The sequence below is a fragment of the Rhinatrema bivittatum genome, chromosome 9 (assembly GCF_901001135.1).
Source record: "Rhinatrema bivittatum chromosome 9, aRhiBiv1.1, whole genome shotgun sequence".
In the NCBI taxonomy this organism is placed as follows: Eukaryota; Metazoa; Chordata; class Amphibia; order Gymnophiona; family Rhinatrematidae; genus Rhinatrema; species Rhinatrema bivittatum.
In genome coordinates this window covers 79,281,136-79,287,869 of record NC_042623.1, presented here as the reverse complement: position 1 = coordinate 79,287,869, position 6,734 = coordinate 79,281,136, and the positions used below count along the sequence as shown (strand labels likewise).

The following is a 6,734-nucleotide window of genomic DNA, read 5'->3' as shown; positions in this document are numbered from 1 at the left end:
TGCACCCCTAGTTAATTGTAAACCGGCATGATGCGATTCCAATCGCAAATTCAGGTATAGAAAAACTCAAAATAAATAAATAAATCATTTTGGTTGTCCTCTCCAGGGAGAAATGTGCAGGTGAGCCTTCCAGTTCTCTCATGGTTTAATGGGGGAGAGTCAAGATGGTTTTTAAGAAGGGAAGTCTTGCCTTACCAATTTACTAGATTTTTTTTGAGGGTGTAAATAAACATGCAGACAAAGGTGAGCCAGTTGATATAGTGAATATGGATTTTCAGAAGGCATTTCACAAAAGCCTAAGGAAATGGTATTGGAGATAGTGTCCTATTGTGGATTGGTAACTGGATAAATGACAGGAAACAGAGGGTAGGACTAAATAAACAACATAAAATAAATGATTAGTTTTCCAAATGGAGACAGGATGTTAATGGAGTGCCCCAGGGTCTATACTGGGACCTGTGCTGTTTAGCATATTCATAAATAATCTGGAGAAAGGAACGATGAATGAGGTAACCAAATTTGCAGATGACACAAAATTGTTTTGAGTCATTAAAATGGTAGTGGATAGTGAAGAACTACAGAAGGATCTTAGAAGACTGGACTTCTAAATGGCAGATGCAATTTAATGTGGACAAGTGCACAGTAATGCACCTAAAGAAAAATAATCCCAACTACAAATACAGGAAGCTGGGTTCTGTGTTAGGAGTCACCACCTGGGAAAAGGCTCTCAGAGTCCTTCTGAATAAAGTCTTCAGCTCAGTATGCGGTGGGGGGTCAAGAAGGCAAATAGAATATTGGGAAGTATTAATATGGGCATCCAGGACCTCACTCACTCTCATCCGCCCTCTTTTACAAAATCAACACCAACACAAGAGTTTGGGTTAAACAGGGCCGCAGCTTTATTAACCAGGGAGGCCCGAGCCTTACAACATTAACATTCCAAACATTAACTGGTCGACCCCCGACCGCCCGCAGCCTCACCAGCAAGGCGGCCAGGACCAGCCATCCGGCTCGATCCTCCTGCCCTACACCGCGTTCAGACCCCCGCCACCTTCTAGCAAGAGGCCAACACGGTGGACTCCCGCCGCTGGCAAGCAAGGAGTCAGGCCAAGAGGCCCCCGCCTCCTCCTAGCAAGGAGCCTCCCCCCCTGACAACAGCCACCAGTTGTCTCCTCCTTATCAGGCAATCAACCTTCGATTACAATAACGACCTGTAGCGGCTCGGGCCATCTGCCACAACTCCCTCCCCCAGCTGCGACAACGCACATCCCAGCAAACCCCAGAAACAACAACATGAATAACAGGGCGGGTGGGAGGGAAAACCCAGCCTGCTGGTCAGACGCCACGAGCAACTGAGCAAGCAGGCTCCCCGATCTCACCCCCTCCCCTCCCAAGGTACATGCTGGCCGACCAATTCTTGCCGGCCAGCATCTTCCCTGCTCCACCCTCCAGCCAATCAGGCTCTGACCTGCACCCCACACATGTGCTCCCAGCAGCGCATGCCCATCCCTCCCGTTGCCGGTGCCAACTCGCCGCCTCCAGCTGACCCCCACGCCAAACCCTCGCCTCGCGGTACCTCCGGCACCACACCACGGCCTGCCTCCCTCATGGGCCTGGGCCCACATTACCCCGGCCGACCGGACACTGGGGTTCGGTCGGCCTTTCATTAGAATGGAATAGAGAACAAAACTGAGAATATCATAAATCCCTTATACAGATCCAGTTATTAGCTAGATAGACGTGGAAGGCTGGTGCTTATCCATGGGTGTGAAATATAAGAAACAGATCAACTATTGAGGATCTGATAGATACTTGGTGACCTAGACTAACCATTGTCAAGAGACAGAATGCTGGGCTCAAGGGACATTGGTCTGACCCAGGATGGCCCATCTTAATTCTTATGGAGTAATAGCTCCATGCACAATGATGAAAACACTCTTAAGTGGAAATGCAGAACTATCAAATGATCCTATTTAGAAGCAAAGTTCTGGCTACAGCTGGTTTTAAGAGTATATTGTCATATTTATAGCGCAGCTTCTTCCATCTGAAACCAGCATAAGTGTTTGTGGTTTACTTGACAGGTTTTAGCCCTGCAGAGGCCCATTTTGGTGCTCAGTAGGGTGCTCGGACTCAAGAAGTGGGTAAGGATAACGTTTGCATTAGGACCATTCCCTTTTCATATTTATTGGTCTCTGCCTTTTTCGTACAGCGCCCCTATCTGGCTTATATTTACTTTCCTAATTAAATACAAGAAAATTATACGTACAGCTCATATGCAAAAGAGTTATTTCCACTTTCATACTTGACCAGATTGGAAGTCCAAGCAGCCATTCTAGGAGGAGAAAAAGAAAACAATAAATGAAAAAGTGGATTTTTGTTTATAGAACACAACCTCGTCCGCCTTTTCTAAATTATATGCTGTTGTGTCATAAATTCAAACGCGGATTGATATTTTCTTTCTGCAACCACTCGTCCAAAAGTCGGCGGGGCGCCAGCTAAACCAAACTCCTTAATTCAGAATCCCTTACGCCTGCCACCTTTCCACCCTAATTTATACACTCCCTCAAGCCCTGCTCCTCGCACCCTTCACCCCACCTCGCTAATCATTGCACGCTAGACCGGCGGCTGCCGTCACCTCGGTAACGCCTAGCGTGAGCGGTGGTGGGCGTGGCCCGGCGAGAGAGGACCATTGTGTGAGTATGAGTGGTGCGCGGCCCTGCCGGCAGGCTCTTCCCCTCCCCTCCCCCTATTCCTGCGCCTGCTTGAGGTGTTTCGAGCCCGGGAAGAACGTGGTGTGCAGGCGGGGACGCCGGGAATAGCATGCGGTGCGTCAAGAGCAGCTAAGAGCAACAGCACCAACTACAGCGCCCTCTGGTGAGAATGATTTTTTTTCCTACAGAGTCTTGAAACTATCGTTTTGCTTTTTTTTTTTGGCTCTGTCATTTCTTCTTTTTTTTTTTTTTTTGGCTTATTGCTGGGTCTCTCATCTTTTTTTCTTTTGTCTAAATATATTGTTTCCTGTTCCACTCCCCTTCTTGCCCCTGAGACTGGGTTCGGTGGTGGCGTGTAACAAAAGAGAGTAGGGTCCAATAATTTAATTCTGTACATACAACTCTCAAAGCAGTAATGTAGCAGGCAGAGTCTGCTTACTAACAGTTGTAGGTCTCAGTGTTCCCCCAAAACAAGAGATGTTTCAGTTCTTTGAGCGAGCCTGCCAGTAGCCGCTCCAAACACACGAGTTCACATGCTGTGATGACAGGGGAGGAACACTGGCAAGAAAGGGCAAATAACACCAGTCCCTCCTGGCTGTTTAACTGATCCATGCAGTCTCTTCAGTGGGGTGTCCACCCAGGATAGATTTCCAAACTGGGTGCAGGATGCACCTAGAGAGCCCCAGCCACCCACCTACAGAATATATGGTAGTAGTAGGGCTTTATACTGTGCATCTGGCCAGGATGATGAGACAGTGAAAAGCTAACAGAAATTAGAAAAACTAATCCATTAAGCAACAGAATAATGGGAGATTTCAGTTACTCCAGTATTAATTGGGAAACTATCTCATTTGGAAATGCTAGGGAGGTAAAGCTTTCAGATGGCATAAATGACTGCTTTATGCAGAAGTGGGAGTACTCTAGATCGAATTCTCACTGCCATGCAGGATCTAATATCTCCATGATATGCAGTGACAAAATAGAGACCATTTGTTTAGAACATGAGCTTCAGAGAATATAAATCATAGAAGTAGCTGTGCTTAATATATGGTATTATATAATGCATGTCCCAGTTGAGAAGAGCCATAGGGACATGCAGTGATATTGTTTTTAGGATGGTATGTGTGATGATATGTGTGTTTGAGTGGGTAGTTTGTGAGATACTTCAATTTTTGTTTTATATCAAATATCTTCTATTTGTAAGAAAAGGCAACTGACAGGTTTTTATAAAATTTAATATAGTTAATCAAATTTGTTTTTGAAAACATTGTAATAAAGGTCTAAAACTGATTTGAATATTCATTGAGAGAGGTATTGGTTTTGTATGAGCTTTATAAATACAAAAAACTTATTCAAATTTGAATTGATTTTTTTAATTTTATTTTTTATAGAATTTCAATAACTATTACAAGGAACAACTTGATTTGAAATAAGCTGTACATATAAGAAAAAAATACAGTAAGGGTACATTATGGAAATATTCATTCAGTCCCATATATTAATAAGAAACAGAGAGGGTAGGAAAAATATCGAGCAATCAAGAAATACAGAAAAAAGAAAAATTGAGAACCACCAGTAACTATCTATTTTACTGGTTCCATTCCTATGGAGAACATCTAGGGTAATAATACCTGGTTTAGATAATTTTAAATTTAACTAATAGTGTCCCTCTATAAGTGATTTCAAACTCTTGAGAATTCTGCAAAAAGTCTGGTAAGTCCAGCGAAGCTCCAGAAGGTGAATTTTCTTGAGGCTCTTCCATCTGCAGTTTAGATACCAAATAGGCCTTAGTTATCACCGGCATAGCTGTTTCAGAGATTTTAAGAATCTGAGAAAGATAACTCCTAAACAATTCCACCGGAGTAAATTGTTTTATAATAGGAAAATTTACGATCCTGAAACTTAAAGAATGTACATTATTTTCAATATTCTCTACCTTTTTAGAGTAAATTTAGTTCAGACTGAACTAGCTGATGTTGAACCTTTTCCATTGTTGTCATTTTGGATTCTATATTTAAAATCTTATTTTCTTGAGCAGACAATATAGCAGAGTTCTGCTTCAGGGCACTATTAGTTTCGAAAACAAGTGAGACAAGTAAAGGTATAGAAGAATCCAAATTCACAAAGGCATTCCAGAAAACATCTAGGGTAATAATACCTGGTTTAGATAGTTTTAAATTGCCAACCTGTACAGTGGTTTCGTCTCCAACAGTCCAAGAAGTGATCCTGCCGTGCTCAGCGGTGGGGTGGGTCTCTGCTCCATTTCAGTATGCGCGGAAATGATCACACCCAGGGCCCTCAATAATGGAGGCCTCCTCCACTGCCGGTACCAACACCGTCGTCTCGATCGCGGCTACAGTTCTCCCCGCAGGCTCCTGCCACATATTTGTACCCGGACAGGGTTCCTTGGACATTAGCCAAGGATATCACTGGGCCAAAGCTCCAGACCTTGGAGGAGAAGGTGTTACTGGTGCTCCCGGGCATTACACAGTTACACAGCCCTAGCAGGGCATTACACAGTTACATTTCAGGGCCAGTGGGGTGGGATTTCTTTTCCTTACACCAGGAAAACCTAATAAACAGGTGGGACTGTAAGCAGGGCTGGCAATATTTATAAGTTTTATTACATATGGATTAGACACCAGAAATAGTCCAAATGTTTCTTTATTTGAGTGGAGACAAGAATTCGTATAAACGCCCGACTCGGGCCGAGTTTCGCCCCACTTGGGGCTGCCTCAGGGGCTAGAATGACAAATATAACATATAAATAAACATACATACACAAATGGTTAAAAAACTAAGGTTACCACAGAAGTAAATGAAACATAAATAACATTTGATGAATAAATTATATACGTTAAATTGCAAAGATGTTTGTACCTGTATGCTGATGTTCTCTTTTTATAATAATAATAAGGTATTCTTATATTAGACTTCAAATATACGGTAGTCTGGAAATAAATGTATAAAGTGTTATGATTATACAAACTCCATGATATACACACAGGTAAATATACATAAATTATGGGCACATATTAAGTATTGAATGCATATATCTAAAATGTTGTAACTTACAAGTTCTATGATACCGACAAATAAATGTACATAAGTTATGGGCACATATTGAGTATTGAATACATGTAAAAGAAAAACAGTACAAAAAAGAAGCTTATTTAAGCAACTAAAATATTATAAAAGAGCTTTAATGTCGCTCGATACAAGCTCACCTCTAACATAGTTTTTGGACAATTTTAACAAAACATCAAATTAACACAAAATACATAACTTGGATTTGTATTAATTTACAAATACCAAATAAGTCACTTCATGTTACTTGAGGTATTAGAATATTACATCTAAGTACATTGAATAAAACAATGGAACTCCCTTTAATTATATATGTAGCGCTGCTATGGTAATTAGAATGTGAAATCTGAATCACAAATTATTCTGACATGACTTATTGCATTAAGTCGGAATCGGCAATATTGCAACTGTAATATAGTTTGAATACTAGTTTTATAATCTTGTTATTTTTGTTATGCAGCAAATACTTAGATACATTTATCGCTGATACAAATTAATTAAATAAATTAAATAACAGCGTGGCATTTAAATTCATCTGGAGAGGAATGCATAAGTACAAGTGCTCTTATAGTGAAGTAAGGACTTATTTTTGGTACTAGTAAAATAGAACAACATCGGTGGATATATTTGAGGTTTTTAGCCACAGTTTATAAATATGCCGGCATAGATATCAAACGATGTTCCTTTTATAGTTAATTATGGCAGTCCTCACGTGGTCGGAGTACACTAATGTTTGTTTATGAGTAGACCACACGTATATTGATAGTGCACGTTGTGTATCAGCGATAAATGTATCTAAGTATTTATTGCATAACAAAAATAACAAGATTTATTATAAAACTAGTATTCAAACTATATTACAGTTGCAATATTGCCGATTCCGACTTAATGCAATAAGTCATAAGTCAGAATAATTTGTGATTCAGATTTCACATT

General features: G+C 41.0%; 1 protein-coding gene across 6 annotated transcripts in view; it reads left to right on the top strand.

Annotated features, from left to right (window-relative positions):
* The first annotated feature begins 2,600 nt into the window (after nt 1-2,600).
* Nucleotides 2,601-6,734, top strand: part of TTLL8 (tubulin tyrosine ligase like 8) — a 545,909-nt gene continuing 541,775 nt past the window's right edge. For all 6 annotated transcript variants that reach the window (XM_029615311.1, XM_029615310.1, XM_029615309.1 and 3 more), the window contains exon 1: nt 2,601-2,874. The gene's annotated coding sequence lies outside the window, so the exon portion shown is untranslated. The remainder of the gene's footprint in view (nt 2,875-6,734) is intronic.